Here is an 18,632-nt window from a genome sequence, read left to right on the forward strand (position 1 = left end):
CACATCAACATAAAGGAATGGAACTCGAAATATTACCTGAATAATGTGCTCCCTGTGTCCCCAATCTACAGAACGTGGCTTCCCTTGTTGTTCTCTAAATCCAAAGCTTCTTCTCCCTTGCACACAACACTTCCAAAATCAACAATGGTCTTCAACCTTGCTCCAGGCACTCACAATCGATTTAGGGTTTCTCTCAGAGGACTAGGGTGGACAATGACGGCCAATAAGTCCCTCATATACGTCCCAAACCTGAACGGTTAGGGTTTTCGCTAAACAGCGCCGACTCGCCGAGTCCATATCCGGACTCGTCGAGTCCAGTCGCGAACCCGCGACTAGATCCGCGATCCTACTCGGCGAGTCTAGGCTCCAACTCGCCGAGTCCCCTCTTAAAACACCCAAAATCATAAATATAACAATACCTGAAATTCCGGGCTGTTACAACTCTCCCCCACTAGGACTAGACTTCGCCCTCGAAGTCTCACTCTGAAAATAGTTCCGGATGCTGCTCCCGCATCTCACGCTCCGGCTCCCAAGTCATTTCCGATCCCTTCCAGTGTTGCCACTGAACCAACACCAGAAGCACCTCTTTGTTCCTCAGAACCTTGATCTTCTGATCTCTGATGGCCACTGGTCTCTCGGCATAATTCAGGCTTACATCCACCTGAATATCCTCTAATGGAACCACTGCCGACTCATCGGCTATGCACTTCCTCAATTGCGACACATGAAAATTGTCGTGGATCTGCCCCAACTCAGCTGGCAACTCCAAACGATAGGCTACTCGGCCTATCCTTGCAATTACACGAAATGGCCCAATATACTGGGGTCCCAACTTGCCCCTCTTCCTGAAACGAATCACTCCTTTCCAAGGAGAGACCTTCAGGAGAACGAAGTCGCCGACATGGAACTCAAGCTCGGATCGGCGTCTGTCTGCATAACTCTTCTGTCGGCTCTGGGCTGTCAATAACCTCTGTCTAACCTGCTGAATCTGCTCTGTAGTCTGAAGCACGATCTCAGTACCGCCCATCACTCTCTGTCCCACCTCTCCCCAGCAAATGGGAGTCCGACACCTCCTACCATACAACAGCTCAAAGGGTGGCATACCAATGCTCGAATGATGACTGTTGTTGTAGGAAAACTCTGCCAAGGGTAAATACGCATCCCAGCTACCCCCGAAATCTAACACACACGCTCGAAGCATGTCCTCCAGCGTCTGAATCGTTCGCTCGCTCTGACCGTCTGTCTGGGGATGGTATGCGGTACTAAAATGCAATTTAGTACCCAGCTCCTCATGGAATTTCTTCCAGAATCTGGAAGTGAAACGCACATCACGGTCTGAAACAATCGAGATCGGCACCATGCCGAGATACCACCTCTCTCACATATATCTCCGCCAACTTCTCCGCTGAAGAACTCTCACTGATGGCAAGGAAGTGTGCACTCTTCGTCAGCCTATCCACAATCACCCAAATTGCATCGACTCCTCTAACAGTCCTCGGCAATTTGGTGATGAAATCCATAGTGATCTGTTCCCACTTCCACTCGGGAATCTCCAATGGCTGCAACTTGCCATGCGGTCTCTGGTGCTCGGCCTTAACTCTACGGCAGGTCAAGCATCTCTCAACGAACCATGCGACGTCCCTTTTCATACAGGGCCACCAATACTCTTTCGTCAAATCCAAATACATCTTAGTAGCCCCGGGATGGATCGAGAATTTCGATCGATGAGCCTCTTCCATCAACGTAATACGCGTACCCCCCACGAACGGTACCCAAATCCGACCCTAAAACGTCATAAGTCCTCGTCCATCCGTAACGAACTCTGTAACCAAACCAACGACCCGCTCTTTCTTCTGCATCTCTGATCGCACAGCCTCGGCCTGTGCCCCACGAATAGCATCCAATACTGGAGCTATCACAGTCAATCTCAAACATACATCTCGCAGTGGAGTGCTCTCCGCCCTGCGGCTCAATGCATCGGCTACTACATTAGCCTTGCCTGGGTGATACAGGATCTCACAATCATAATCCTTGACCACATCCAACCACCTCCTCTGACGCATATTTAGGTTGGGCTGATCCATCAAATACTTCAAGCTCTTATGGTCCATGTATATCGTACATCGGACCCCATACAGGTAGTGACGCCAAATCTTGAGAGCGAACACTACTGCCCCTAACTCTAAATCATGCGTGGGATATCTCGCCTCATGAGGCTTCAGCTGCCTCGACGCATAAGCTATCACATGACCCCTCTGCATCAACACTGCACCCAGCCCCGAAATCGATGCATCGCAATATACTACAAAATCCTCCATTCCTTCTGGGAGAGCTAATATTGGGGCTTTGCACAACCTTTGGCGAAGTGTCTCAAAGGAAGTCTGCTGCTCGGGTCCCCAAGAGAATGCAACACCCTTCCGGGTCAATCTGGTGAGCGGCACTGCGATCTTGGAGAAATCCTTAATAAATCTCCGATAATAACCTGCCAACCCAAGGAAACTCCTGATCTCAGAAGGTGACTTCGGCACCTCCCAACTCATCACCGCCTCAACTTTGGCCGGATCGACCAATATCCCTTCCCGATTAACAACATGTCCTAGGAATTGGACCTCCCGCAACCAGAAGTCACACTTGGAGAACTTTGCATAAAGCTTCTCCGATCTCAAAACCTCAAGGACCTCCCTCAAGTGCTCCTCGTGCTGCTCTCTAGATCTTGAATACACTAGAATATCGTCGATAAATACAATCAGTTACCGATCCAACATCGGCCTGCATACTCTGTTCATGAGATCCATGAACACAGCCGGGGCATTGGTGAGCCCGAAAGGCATCACCACAAACTCATAATGCCCATATCGCGTCCTAAACGCCGTCTTCTGGACGTCCTCATCCCGCACTCTCACCTGATGGTACCCTGACCTCAGATCGATCTTGGAAAACCAAGATGCTCCCTGCAACTAATCGAATAAATCATCGATCCTCGGTAACGGGTAACGGTTCTTGACCGTCAACTTGTTCAACTCCCGGTAATCAATGCACATCCGGTGTGAACCATCCTTCTTCTTGACGAACAGAATAGGTGCTCCCCACGGCGAACTGCTCGGCCGAATGAATCCCTTCCCCATCAACTCCTGAAGCTGCGAGGACAACTCTTGCATCTCTGGAGGTGCAAGACGATAAGGCACCTTAGCAATAGGCGCGGCCCCCGGAACCAGATCGATACCAAACTCCACTTGCCTCACAGGAGGTACTCCCGGCAGCTCCTCGGGAAAAACATCTGGAAACTCACGCACCACTGGGACCTCCTCAACTGATCTCGGTCTCTCGAAAGCCTCCCGCGTATCCATCACATACGCCACAAAACCCTTACAGCCCTGCTGTAGGCACTGCCTCGCCCTAGCGGCAGAACAAAAAGCTGATCCCGAACGGGTACCCTCGTCGTACACCGAAAGAACTCCCCCACTAGGATCTCGTATAGTCACCAGCTGACGCTCACAGTCGATGACGGCGCCGAATCGGCTCAACCAGTCCATGCCCACAATGACACAGACATCACCCATCGCAATAGGAATCAGGTCAATCGGAAACTCGACCCCGGAAATCTCTAGCACACATCCCCGGAGAACCTCCGTGGCACAAATCACTCTCTCATCAGCTATAGAAACTCTCAGAGGCCGACTCAACGGCTCACAACTAACGCTGATATGCTGACTAAAAGCTATAGATAGAAAGGACCTACTCGCACCCGAGTCAAATAACACTAAAGCAGGAACAGAGTTCACAAGGAAAGTACCTACGCATAACATAACATAAGCATAACATCTCGACATCAAAATAATTACATGAAATAAAGCATACCTGCCACAACATCGGGTGCAGCGCGGACCTCCTCCGCAATCAGCTGAAAGGCTCTCCCACGAGCCCTCGGGGCCTTGGCCTTCACCGGTCGAGTCGCAACAGCCCCGGCAGTAGGTGCAGATCCCTGAAGAAGCTGAGGGCACTCGGCCTTCCGATGGCCTGTCTGGTTGCAATGAAAGCAAACCGTGAACCCCTTGGGGCACTCCAGAGCAATGTGCCCCTCCTTGCCACACTTGTAGCAAGCACCAGATCGACATGCCCCATCATGACCCTTGCCGCACTTTCCGCAAGTGCGGCCCTTCGAACCTCCCGTCCTCGAATCGGCGGACTTAGTCCGCTTGGCTGTCGGCTGAGACTGAGCCGGCCGTCGGTCCACCCGCTGAGATTCGGCCTCCTCCCTGGCCTGGGTCTCCAACTCAATCTCACGCTTCCTGGCATTCGCCTGAAGCTCAGTAAAGGTATGATAGGTGGAGTTTGACACAAACTCCCGGATATCCCTCCTCAAAACAACCAAATACCGGCTCATCCGAGCCTGCTTTGTGGACACCAGTTCGGGGCAGAACATCGCCCTCTCATGAAACTTTCGCGTGATCACCGCAACCGAATCAGTACCCTGCTTGAGGGTCAAGAACTCCTAAACCAATCGTTCCCTCTCCACCGGGGGAACGTACTCGTCCCTGAACATAGAGGTAAACCCCTCCCATGTCACTGCTGAAATCTCTGCCAACGTGAAGTTCGCCGTCACGAACTTCCACCAATCCTTCGCTCCCAGACGGAGCTGGTTCAAGGCGAACCGTACCCTCAGATGCTCCGGACATGAACAAGTGTAGAAGCACCCCTCAATATCAGCGATCCACCTCATCGCAGCAATCGGATCCTGCGTCCCATCAAACTCAGGTGGCTTCGTGTTGCTGAATTCCCGAAACAGCAACGAGTCACCCCCTTGTGGCCTGGCAGCGGCCACGGCTGCGGTAGCTGCAGCGGCTGCAGCCTCGGTCAATGCGGCGTACCGCTCATCGAAAGTCTCCATCAAAGTGGTCTTAATAGACCCAAACATCTCCGGAATCTCAGCCCGGATCGCTGCAGCCACCTCCTCATGAATCATCTGACGAATATCCTCGTCACTCGCACCGCTCGAACTAGCTCCGTGGCGTGGTCTAACCATGATGTCTCTGAAATACGACATAAAACTATCAGAGACTCTATCGAGTATAATCGCACTCGATAACGCAACCCTACTCAGTCTCCAATATCCAGGGATTCTTACTTGGGCCTCCCACTGACCCGGTGTCTTCGGTAGTACGGGCCCAATACTACCGACCACACCGCATCAGCCTTCATCCCAAATCTTCCTCCCCAAACACCAGATAGTGAGTACTCTACTTTTGATATGCACTATCTATCTATACGCTATCAAAGCATCTCATATCAGCAAACTTCCCTAGACTAAGGCATCACAAATCAGGCCACTCTAGTCCTATCATGAATACCTAGTCTTCTAGCATGCATAACAGTTCACATTATATCTTATCATAACATTGTAAGGTATTTTGGGGATCTTTACCGTTCGGGCGCTGACTGATCGTACACACTGCTTCTTTCTTGCTTACCATAAAATCATTTATAAAAGTTTATGCCTTTAGTTTTAAAAATGTTCCTCAAATCCTCGGTTTGAGTTCAGTTACGCCCGAAGGTGCACCCGAATCCCTCAAACCTGGGCTTTGATACCAATTGTAACAACGTAAATTTTCAAACAAATTTTTCATTTCAAATTATAGTACTTTTATTCCAAAACAAGGCATAAGCATTCAAGTGTCATGTCAAAATACAAATCATTTAAATCCCAAGATCACAAAACATCCTCCAGTGTGTACAGATCACGTCGGCGCCTTCCCACGGTCCTCACTAGTACCTGAAACACATACATAACAACTGTAAGCATAAATGCTTAGTGAGTTCCCCAATATACAACCTACGCACATACGCCGTTCCAGGCCCTGACCTTCCGGTCCATGTGTCTCAGGGGACTTCCGTCCCTGCTGGGTAAACCTTCCGGTCCTACCCACGCCGACCTTCCGGTCGATAACACAACGCCTTCCGGCCCATAACATAATCGCCTTCCGGCCCATAACATAATGCCTTCCGGCCCATGTCAAATATATCATACATAGCACATAAAACACACATAGCACACATCATATCCGACCTTCCGGTCACACAGTCAAACCCTTCCGGGTACAATATAGTGAGAAGACTCACCTCGTGAATGTCGAAAGCTAGCAAATCCCGGATTCACTCGTACTCGATCCGCCGAGCTATAATCTTCCTATAATATCATACATCTCTTATTAACACTTTTATCTTCTAAGTTTGACTATCTCTAAGAGGTCAAACATAGGTCAACCCTGGTCAACGGTCAACCTGACCTGACTCGGCGAGTGCTAGGGCGACTCGGCGAGTCTAGACGTCTTCACCAGTTCTCTAAGATTCCCTTTCTACTCATCGAGTATCCTCCTTGACTCGACGAGTTTCTCCTAGAAGAATCGCGGGGCCACCCCGACTCAACTCGCCGAGTCTGAAGAACAGCTCGACGAGTCCCAGTTAATCTTCAAGCTACTCGCCGGGTCTGTTCATCGGACTCGGCGAGTCCATGCCATGCAACCGCTCAAACTGCTTCCTAAGGTCAGAACTGCTCCGACCCTTCCTAGGTCTGGCCTTCCTGGACTCATTCATCACGTAAGGTCCTCATTTCGGTGCTCATAATACACCCCATGATTCATAATTTACATTTTGACCTAAGGCATAAGGATTCCAATCCAAAACCTCCATTGATTCCCGAAATGCTCAGGCATGGGACATTCTGGACCTCCAAAGGTCCCAATACAGAGTTCCAATCGTTTGGGGGACTAATGCAATACTCAATATAGCCACAAAAGGGTCCAATAAACCCTAAATCCATATACACATCAACATAAAGGAATGGAACTCGAAATATTACCTGAATAATGTGCTCCCTGTGTCCCCAATCTACAGAACGTGGCTTCCCTTGTTGTTCCCTTAATCCAAAGCTTCTTCTCCCTTGCACACAACACTTCCAAAATCAACAATGGTCTTCAACCTTGCTCCAGGCACTCACAATCGATTTAGGGTTTCTCTCAGAGGACTAGGGTGGACAATGACGGCCAATAAGTCCCTCATATACGTCCCAAACCTGAACGGTTAGGGTTTTCGCTAAACAGCGCCGACTCGCCGAGTCTATATCCGGACTCGTCGAGTCCAGTCGCGAACCCGCGACTAGATCCGCGATCCTACTCGGCGAGTCTAGGCTCCAACTCGCCGAGTCCCCTCTTAAAACACCCAAAATCATAAATATAACAATACCTGAAATTCCGGGCTGTTACAAGGACAGTGGAGACACTACACGATATCGAGGTGAGTTACCTTCTAGTAGGAGTGGTCTAAGGCACCAAGGCTAGCCCACTAGTAGTTGATTATAGTACAGATGATTGTCTTTGTGATAATTTTCTGGTTTTCTACTACCTGGTATGCTTATGTGCTAGCATGATATGTTATATGTTATAGTGGTCGTAGGAGGGGAATAGTCCCTTAGTTCGGTAGTTAGGACCAAAGGGTAGGTCGGGCACCCCAGATATGCTTGACAGTTTGATTATGTTATGATATGGGTGGTAGTAGTAGTAGGGGTGAAATAGTCCCCATAGTCCAGTTGTTAGGACCGCAGGGTAGGTCCGCACCCCAGAACTGCTTGACATGGGTAGGTCAGCACCCCAGAACTGCTTCACAGGGTAGGTCGGCACCCCAGAATGGTCGGACCGAGTAGTTCGGGCACCCTAGAATTTTCCGGCACTATGTATGATATGTGATTGTATGGTATGTGGTATGATGGGGGAACTCACTAGGCATCATGCTTACAGTTTTCAGTTTTGTTTCAGGTACCTCTTCGTCGAAGGGGAAGGAGCCGGCACTATACAGGCGCATCACATACACATACTGGGTTACGTATTTTGAGATTCATGGGATTGTACTGTGATATTATCACTGTTCGATGTTATGATTTTGAGACATGTTTATTATGGTTTTATGGATTGATATGATATCGACAATGTTTTTAGTAAATGGTGTATAAGTTAATTAAAAACAAAATTTTTGGACTCGAAATTTGGGATGTTACACACAACCATCTAAAGACTATGTTCTTTCAAATCTCTGGAACACATTATTAGGTGTTTGCTGTTTTCTAGGTGTATCATTTCTGAAATATTTCAAACACCAATTTAAGTTTTTAGAGTCACAATTTCCAAAATAATTTTCTACCTCAACTTGGACAAAAACAGAAGATATGCACAACCTTAAATTTCATGAACCACTCTCTCTTTGAGCAAACATGATGGGTAGCACCTGTATCACTCTACCATTCAGTGGAGTTTGCATCTATCAAGATGATTTTGGAAATCGTAGTCATTTTGGGTGTTGCCATTTCTAAAATTGTAACAAATCTAAGAGTTTAGAATTTGTAATTTCCAGAAAACTATATATACCTTTTACATGGACATAAATCAAACTATTCACAAACCAAATTATAAAACATCACGAAAACTGATACTAACATTCTGAAAATTGTTCTAGAAATAACGTTGAAATCTAAAATTTTCATCTAAATGTCTTTTCCAGAATTTTGAAAAAGAACTCTAATATTCGGATATTCTAAATCAGAAAATTGCTTCTGAATAACAATATCTGAAAGAATGAAAGAACGAAATAATCTATTTTCTGAAAACTAAAATTGATAATTCAACAAAACTACTAAAATTCTTGTTTTCAGCAAAACTGTTGTTGTTTTACAGATAAATAGAAGTTGTTTTACTAACTAATAAAATTCATGCTTTTCAACAAGACAAAGTTGTTTGTCAACAAAACCACAAAAATTGTTGTTTATTCAAAAATGCAAGGTTGTTTTCTGGATAGTTAAAGATGTTTATAATAAGCGCTTAAGCTTGCAGTTAAAGAAAAACAAAAATATGTAAAACTCCAATAGATGTATAAATTGTAACATCGTTATAACTGGATAATTCAAACTACTTGAAAGTGTTAAAATAAATGTTTCTCCGTTAAACCATCACACAAAATGTGATTAACTTTATTTATCACTACAGTGACACAAATCGTGAATCAGTAAATCTTTTACAAACAAATGGGTTAAATTGGCTCATTAATCTAATCTTCCCAGCGACACAAATGGGAAGCAACAAACAACTAATATAATATATAGAAGAAATAGGTTTTTCTTTCTTCTTTATTTTTTTATTTTTAATTTCTTTACTTTGATTAAAGTGCTAAGAAACAAAGTTTTCTTCTCCTTGTGTTAACCATAGAAACAAATAATAACCTGGAGAGAATAAAAGAAAATTCTATAACAGAAACAACGATTTTTTTTAAATGCGGAAAAAGGTTAAATATATTTTTTATTTGTTTAAAAAAAGAAAATTATTATCAGATTCTATAAATCATTTATGTTTCGTACAAATGAATTTGTTTTAAGATTGTAGGAATAATATTTCGGTAATGTACGTAAACAAACAAGAAAACGGAAAAAACTTGTAACGTCCCAAAATTCAAGACTAAAAATTTCATGTAATAAAACATTACGTTAAGCAAATTCATCGTTTTCAAACATAAACAAAGTATTAGTTTCCAAAATACATATTCCTTATCAGAGTAAACATTCCCAGGCTGTCTAAGCTATAGTGTGTGCCATGCGATCATCCCGAGCTCCATCATCCGCTACCGGAAGTACCTGAAACCAAAATTGAAAACCGTAAGCACGAAGCTCAGTGAGTTCCCCACCCTACCACATACCATGCATAACCACATACTGCACATACTGGGCTGCGCCACTATCCTGGGCCTCGCCCGCCCCCTACCTCGGGCCTCGCCCGCTACAACGGCCCCGCCGCTCCAGGCCCCGCCTGGCTTCGAGCCCCGCTCGGATACAGATCTGTTTCACGTAGGCCTCGCCTGTCACAGGGCCTCGCCCACAAACATATAATAACACATAAACATCTCACATAAGCTAAACACATACTAACGGATCTTGTCCTAAGGTCTCGCCTATCTCTGGGCCCCGCCCCTGACCTACTACTGATGAGTCACGGAACCCCGTCCATGCTCCTACTGGTAGTGAGATACGGGCCCAGCCCACACTTACTCCTTTCCTGACTTGGGCCTCGCCCCTGCTCTGCTGCTATTGAGATGTGGAACACCATCCACACTCTGCTATTGGTGAGATACGGGACCTCGCCCAAACTCACCTCCCTACCAGGCACATACAAGTATCATACAGACAACAAGTATAAACTATCACATAAACCATTCCTTGGGCACCCGCCCTCTATCATTGGACCTTGTCCCGAGTATCATACTAGCATACTGTGCCTAGGGCTAACCCCCGGGTCTTCTACTCATAACTACATGGGCCGGTATTGTGGCCGTAGACCCATTCATACAAGGGGAAAACTCACCTGATACTGCTAAATTGCTGCTGCTAATTCCTTTGACCGCTACCTGACCACTGACTCCGGACTGCTGCTCCACTAGCTCCCCGAGCTACCAATATCAACATAACACTTACTCTAACTGACCTTCAAAGGCCAACTAAGTCAACTCTTGCCAAAGTCAAAGTCCTGGTCAATGCCAACCTTCCAGGTCAACCCTGCTCGCCGAGTCCACTTACTGACTCGCCGAGTTCTTATGCTCAAAGTCCTTCTAATCGCGACTTGACTCGCCGACTCGAATTCTGTCCTGACCAACTCACTGAGTCCTTGCTCGACTCGCTGACTCGAGTCTTAACTTGAAGGGTTTGGGACTACGCGACCTGACTCGTCGAGTCCAAGAGCAGACTCGCCGAGCACAAGGTTCATCCAACTCGTCGAGTTCATGCCCATCTTCATCCGACTCGACGAGCTGTTCATCCCACTCTTCGAGTTCCTCCTCATCTTCAAGCTACTCGTCGAGTCCACTCGAAGGACTCGCCAAGTCCATTCAGATCTACATACATGCAGAGGACTTTCGAGTCATGCATGGACTCCAAACTGTAGATCTACCCTTCCCAAGCCTATCCCCCACGTAAAGTTGCAAACTTTACGTGTAGAGAGGGAGATCTAGGCAAAAAGCACCATAAACTACGGTTTAAGGCCAAGGGGATTCAAAATCGACTCAAGGACTGACACTTTATGCTTCTCCAGTCCATAAGACACTTGGATCTGAAGTAGCAACTCCAAATCCGGCTCCTAACTCAAAATAATATCATTATGGCTAAAGAGCCCCAACAACCACACATAAATCTAGATGCAAAAAGGGTCCAGGAACTAGTTTATACCTCCAAAAGCTTAGAATGTCTTCCCAATCCCGGATCTACAGCCCCCCTCTTGCACTCTCAAGATTCTTCTTCTTCCTCCAAGCTTAATGCACTCTTGAAGGCAATAAATGGCTCAAATAGAGGATATGGCGGCTAGGGTTTGATATCCAGGGCTTAAGAGGCAGTAGGGAACCCTAGGAAGAAGATTAAGACGTTTATATAGGCTCCAAGTCCCGAAGTTAGGGTTTTCCACGCACAGACCAGACTCGCCGAGTCACCTTGGCCGACTCGCCGAGTCGGTCACTTACTCCTCGACCCGGATCCCGCTCGGACTCGCCGAGTCGCCCCTTAACATTAAGGTTTTCTTTCCTTTCTTGGCCTTCAAAACTTTGGGTGTTACAAAACTGAGACATGTGTTTAACACATTAACCTTAAAACAAATTCACCCGCTATCGGGTGTTTGTTTTACAGGATACAACAGTTTGAAGTGGCTCTTCAAGACCACCCGAACCCTCAATAGGCCTAGATTTTACCTTCGATATAACTAGAAAATGTAGACAAAAATGAAGAATAAGAGATTTTGGTTGTATTCTTGGCGTGTCTCAAATGGTTGAGGAATGGTTGTATTTATACTACAACCTATAACCAACAAACAATTAAATTGTCATTAAAACACAATACATAACCGACATTATATTTAATCTTGTTCTTAATTATGAGTTGTAACTGAAAATTGAACATCAATTTTTGATTATACATCATTCAACCCCTCAACTTTGGTGATAAGTTTGAATTCATAAATTATTTTTCCAACAGTAGTTTCCCTTGAGGCTCCAGTTGACCCATAAAACCGACAAGCTGAGACATTTGGCGTTCTAGATTTTTGATACTTTCACTCGTTTCGTTTTGGAATGCATAAGTACTAGTGGCCAAGCTTTTGACGATATCTTCTAAATCCAGGCTGGAGCAGCCTGATTGCTGATTCGAAGGTTGTTACTAAAAATTTTGATTCTGAAACTGCTGCTGATTCTGAAGATTTTGTTGTTGCTGAAATCCAAGTGGGTGTTGAAATTGTTGTCTTTGCTGAAAATTACTATTCTGATAATAATTTGTAGGATGATTAAAAAAATTGTTTATGATATCTTCCGACAACTTTTACTGCAACAATGTCTTCTTGTAGTAGTAGGCATATATTAGTAAGGTGTCTAGTTTTCAAGCAGATTACACACTGTTTTTCGTAGAAACGATTACTTTTACTTTTATCTGCTGTAAAACTACTTTTGTCAGTAAGGAAAATTGAGCTTCTAAGTGAGAAAACTTCATTGCTTTAACCCATCGCGGTTGATCAATATACCACTCTTCTTCGTTACCAGAATGCTTCGTCTCAATTGGAGTTTTTCTATTAGCTCTTAGATTTTGGTTGGTTTCACATCACCTAAGGATCCACCATTGGAAGCATTTATCAACATTCGTTCCATGGGTATCCGGCCTTCCACTGATATTCCATGTTGCAGGCAATGACGAGATTTTTTTTGAAGCGTTCCCAATATGTATGTAAAGCCTCCCACTTTCCTTAATTGATACTCGTGCTTCTGGAAAATATTTCTTTGAAAGTAGATTTGCAAGCACGTTCCATGTTGTTATGGAAGTCGGACGGAAGATCGTAGAGCCATACTTTTGTTGAATCTTGAACTAAAATGGGAATGCGCTTAACTTGATCTGATCTTCACTGATGGCATGCGACTTCATTCCTGAACATATCATATGAAATTCCTTGAGTAACTTATCCAGGTCTTCATTTTTAAGCCCTCTAAAAGTAGGAAGTATGTGAATTAACCCAGATTTGAGTTTAAAGTTTTGCGATGCAGATAGGTTGCTGAGTAACTTCTTGTGTAGCCCACTATATGAGAATTTTCTCTTGTCCTTCTCTGTCACTCATGATTGATTTATTGGAATTAGATTTATAAGGATTTATTGGAAAATGTTTTACGAGGGATTTTAGAGCGTGAAGATGGTGGTGCCTTTGGGAAGGATGTAAAAGCAAGTATCGATTCGTTACACAAGGGACCGCATTGTGGTGTGGTGATTTCTAGCGGCAAGGAAGATGATGGAATTAAGGAACACGGTTGTTGCTTCTGAAGTTTTGTTTGCTTCTTCTGATTCCTTGCGATCTTCTCAATTTCTTGATCGAAGAGTAAATTACAACTACATAAAGATCTTAAAGCCTTGTTGTGGGCATCTTAAACAAATAATAATTTCCGTTCTTGGTTGCACTAATAGATAGAATGTGGAAGTAGGGTCGAATCCTCAGGAATATAGCCTAAAAAGTCAACGCCTTTTTGCATAAGGCATATACTAGTCAAAGGCAGAAATTAATAAGTGGGGGGTGTCATTGTAAAATTAATAACCAAAATCGCTGTGAAAATAACTAAACTACATTAAATAATAAAAAAAACCATTTTAATTATGCTACGGCTTTCCTAATTATGCAATTAGCACAAACCTAGTTAGTATTTGAAGAACTGAAATCTAGGGTTTAGCTAGACATTGGCTAAAATCTGATCTAGAACAACAAAAAAAGGAGTAAACAACTAATCTTACTAAACTATATAAAAGAGACGATTCACAGTCTTCAGATCTCAGAAAGTGATAAAAATGGAGAAAAATCGTCTTTAATCGTCTCAGGTCAAATAGGAAAGGCTAGGGTTTTAACTTATGAGATAGGGATTACTTATACGCAAACCAGCAACATCAAACAAAAATTTTTAGAAATCATAATCATGCTTTCTAAAGGAACATGTTTGTGTTTATGGTTCGAACTCCCGTTTTTTCTCGTTAATGAAAAACGATGCTATTTCGGGTACAAAACTCAAAAACATAATCGTGTTTTATGGAGAAACACGATCGTGTAAACACTATGAGGCACATAAATCGATTTTTTGCTATGAAAAATTGTGAAGGTGAAGCAAGATCAAAAACACGATCGTGTAAACTTAAAAACGCTCATTTCGGACTCGAACTCTTCAATTTCAACAAATTAAATCCATGTTCTATATTCCTCAAGTATTTTATCTATATTAAGCTCCAAATATGCATCCAAGTTGCTTCCAAATCACTACTCATCATGAAATATCTGAAAACGACACAACATCAGGAATTTAGCAATGAACATGAGTCGAACATTATTTAAACTCATGCACATGAAAAAGCATATGATTTGATGCAAAAACACTAATAAAACTACTATGAAAGATACATAAAATGGCATTTAACACTAGATGGTAGTTAAAAAACTAGTTGGTAGCTGAAACTCTAGCTAATAAAAAATGACGTTCGGTAGAAATTAGTTGATAAGCTAGCTGGAAAACATAAAATGACATAAAAGGGCATCCGAAAAATGATTCCATATTATATGAAAAATATGTAATATATTAAATAAAAATAAAGTAAATATTAAATACTTGCTCTCCAATTATTTATATTTATTTCAAATTTCTTGCATCCCCTATCATATTTTCAATACTATCATGAATCTCTCACATCTCATGTTGTGACTCTTGAATGTTATCATGCCTAAATATTAAATGATCACCTTCTTGATCAATAAGTATGTAATGTTCCTAAACAAAGTTGAAAATCCTATTGTACCCATTCATTCGAATATAGTTATGAAGGGTATATGTTGCCACTGTCACGTCTATTTGAGTCTTATCACCAAAGCTTGATATTTTGTTCAATATTTTCCACTTTTTCTTCAGCACTCCAAATGAACACTCAATGCAACTTCGAACAGATGAATGTGCACAATTGAACGCTTGAGCATTAGTTGGAAGCATATGTTCAAATTGTAATTGGTGATATCTAAGATGTGGATATAGTGCCAAAGATCCTTTTCGGTTAAGGTATCCTTTGTTTACTACATAATATTTTCCTATATGAATAAAAGATAAGGAAAAATTAAATTCAAGTAGTAGAAATACTAGACTAGTTGTACCTTCAGGGGTTTAGGAAAATTCATAGAATGTGTCGCAATTGAAGGAACACCCTAGTGTCATGCATCGAACATTCTCGTCCAATATATATGAACATAAAACACATGTCAAAGTCACATATAACCATTAGATTAAATATAAGGAATCCTTTTCGCCCATATATATCATTTGGTTGACCACTCGGATATAAGCATCTATATGAGTACCATGGATGCACTCAATACAATCCTATTAAAAAAGATTAGGATTATAATATAAAAACACGTGTAAATAAAAATATCACAAGAATTTACCTTAAAATAAGGAATATATTGACTGTAATTTTCAATATGGGGCGGTATGAGTTGGAATGTTGCATCTTTCGCTCTAATATACTCACGTGCAAGACCCAATTATCCTTTGCTTTGTCCATATATAGATTCTAACACCTCAAGAAAAGTTCGACTAATTATTTTGCCATTGAAACCTCTCACTACCATCCCGATTTGAAAGAACTAGTATATACACAAATATTCCAACCTTTTCTTTTACCGACATTCGATCACTTGAAGTCAACCCATAATTTTTTTCACAAAGTTTTGAAAATGGACTAGCACTCCTTCGAAAAGCACCAATACATTGATTTGGATTACCATTCAAAATCTCCTTCATCTATGCTTCTTCTGTTTCCTCTGATTTCTTACAAGACTCTTTGTAAATATGAGTGTAGTAATAATTAGTTACTGCTTCATCTTCTTCTAGATTACGCAATTTTAAAAGTAAAATAAGTTATTCCCTTTCAGCGTCATCCATGTCAAGCTGAAATCATTAGAAAAATTAAATTCAAGTACATAAACTAATGCCATGTATAAAGATAATAAATATATAAAATCTTGCAAATAAACAATCATCCAAAAGTAAAATATAGACATCTAACTACATATTAACATCAATAAGTTTGAAAAGATAAATATTCACTAGGAAATATTAAATTCAACTAATGTTTGTAGTTTGAGAAAACTTCAACCATGCCAATCTAGCATCATCACTCTATATCTTGTAGAATAAATACTATGTCGAACCTCATCCTTTTATTGTAACCACCAAGATTGATCAAACTCATAATTTCATAATCTGTTTCTTAAACATGTTGTATATGTTGCCTCATTAAAGCAAACCTACCGACTCCTTTTTTCTATGCTTCCCAATTTTATTTATTTTAGGCACAACAAAGTTGGTAGGATTAGGATTACCATACACCTCTTCGTAAATTTTTTCCAAAAAGTACCTTCTTGATTATTTAAACTCTCTAGTCTAGAATATTAAGAATATTCATGATAAGCATGTTCAGACCAACCATCTACATCTTCAATCGGGTCCATGTCATTAGTTACTTTATCAATAAACTCTGGATCTAATGAAGGAGCTAGACAACTCACACAATTGCGATAACAACATCAATTGATCCCAGTTTTCAACTAGTGGAAAAACTCTCTTGTTTCTGTACTTCTTCGCCTCCGATTTCTCCTATAAAATGAATAAATAAGTCACTATAATATCCCAAGAAAACTCGATAATACAAAAAATTAAGTAATACCTTTGGCTAGGGTGATTATGATACCGTTCGATGCGGTTTTTGGACAAAATTGAATGTCAAACTGATAGGTGCAGTTTTTATATGTGTAAAACTGATTGGTGCGGGTTTTTTTGGTTCACTTTAATTTTTTTTTTTTCTGTTATTGTGGTGCGGTTTTGATTATTAACTGTGAAAAAATGATTGTGTCGTTTTACCTTTGAAAGACACGATCTTTTTCATGTCCAAAACTCAATTTCCAAAAAATGGTGGTGTAGTTTTTTAATACAATAAAATCAAAAACCTTTAAACTTAAAGAAATAAAACAAAATAGTTACAGCCTAATAAAGCGTCAATTCATCTTTATGGCTAGAGCAAAAACTTAACAAACTATAATGGGTAGGCCACCAAGCACATGTTTAAGTTTCAATTTGCCTCTCAGACACTTTTTATAGAGGAGAGACACCTCTATTTTCTTTCTATCACCGGATGTAAAAGAATCAAATTCAGCAAATGACTAACTTGTTTTTTTTGTAAGTATCACAATATGAATATAACAATCATTTTTTTCTGTTATTGTATATTTTCAAACATGTTTTCAAATAAACAATATGAATATCACAACGGTGTTTTCAAAAAAATAAAATCATAAACTATAAAAACTTTTGGATTTTAATAAAATATGAGACTTGAATATATATATATATATATATATATATATATATATATATATATATATATATATATATATATATATATATATATATATATATATATATTGCAAATCCAAAAACTGCAATGCAGCGGAAATTTTTGGTTATTGTAACACTAAAAATTACACAATCAAATATCGTTGCGGTTTTGGTATATTGGTTTTTTTGGTTTTTCCGGTTTGCGTTTCGGTTATTGCTTACCCACCATTCGTCCGGACAATCTAACTTTCCAATCGTTGCATTCCAACCTAAATCGGTTTCTCTTTCTTTTAAAATTTTCCAAAGATTCAAATCCTTCTTCATGCTATTATACTTGTCCCCCCATCATGTGAGTTGACCCCGACCATTCTTTGTAATACAGTTGATACAAACTTCACAGAGTTTTACAAAATTCTCATTGTTCCATGTTATCCTGTCTTGGGTATCTTTCTTAGGAACCATGTTTCTTGTAAATGACTTGTACTAGTCTTCCTGAATTTCATGAGGAACTATTTTTTAACTTTTTCTGATAAAAGCAAATCAATGTCATCTTATTATAAGAGTACTCTAGGTTGTAAAAGGCTTGGGCATGACTTGCTCTTAGATGGATCATGTGGATTCAATCAATGTTAAATCTTTTATTCTTGTGTCTTTATAAACTAACATGATATGTAGGGTTCATATGAAGGTGTTTAAGCCATTTCTTTCCTGTCTTTTATTATGAAAATTCTTTCAGACATTTAGACAAACAATTGTTATATATATATATATATATATATATATATATATATATATATATATATATATATATATATATATATATATATATATATATATATATATATATATAAAGGTTCAGGTTCATTTGAAACCATTCTAATTTTGTGAGACCGTGAGACCAAATCTAAAAATAATTTTAAAATGCAAAATAAATGGAAAAATCCAAAAATTCTTTTTTTAAATATTATTTTCGGAATTTGAATTAACTAAAAAAAATAAAAAAAAATCTGTTTTTCTTTTTAAAAATACGTGAAATATTCTAAATAGAATATTACACTGAAATATTCTAAAAAATAATTTTAAAATACAGAATAAATGGAAAAATCTAAAAATTCTTTTTTTAAATATTATTTTCGGAACATTAATTAATTAAAAAAAATATAAAA

At 40.8% G+C, this 18,632-nt stretch overlaps 1 long non-coding RNA gene across 3 annotated transcripts; it reads right to left on the minus strand.

The window, feature by feature from the left end:
* Positions 1-13,992: 13,992 nt before the first annotated feature.
* Positions 13,993-17,162, minus strand: LOC122197995 (uncharacterized). Of its 3 annotated transcripts, none has more exons than XR_006191797.2 (4): positions 16,799-17,161; positions 16,641-16,728; positions 15,225-16,020; positions 13,993-14,363 (listed from the first exon to the last, which is right to left on the minus strand). It is a non-coding gene; the product is annotated as an uncharacterized LOC122197995 (long non-coding RNA). The 3 variants fall into 3 exon arrangements; XR_006191801.2 differs by lacking the exon at positions 13,993-14,363 and having other exon boundaries at positions 14,387-15,450; positions 15,516-16,020; XR_006191798.2 differs by lacking the exon at positions 13,993-14,363 and adding an exon at positions 14,388-15,146 and having other exon boundaries at positions 16,799-17,162.
* Positions 17,163-18,632: the final 1,470 nt, after the last annotated feature.

The sequence above is a fragment of the Lactuca sativa genome, chromosome 1 (assembly GCF_002870075.4).
Source record: "Lactuca sativa cultivar Salinas chromosome 1, Lsat_Salinas_v11, whole genome shotgun sequence".
NCBI classification, from domain to species: Eukaryota; Viridiplantae; Streptophyta; class Magnoliopsida; order Asterales; family Asteraceae; genus Lactuca; species Lactuca sativa.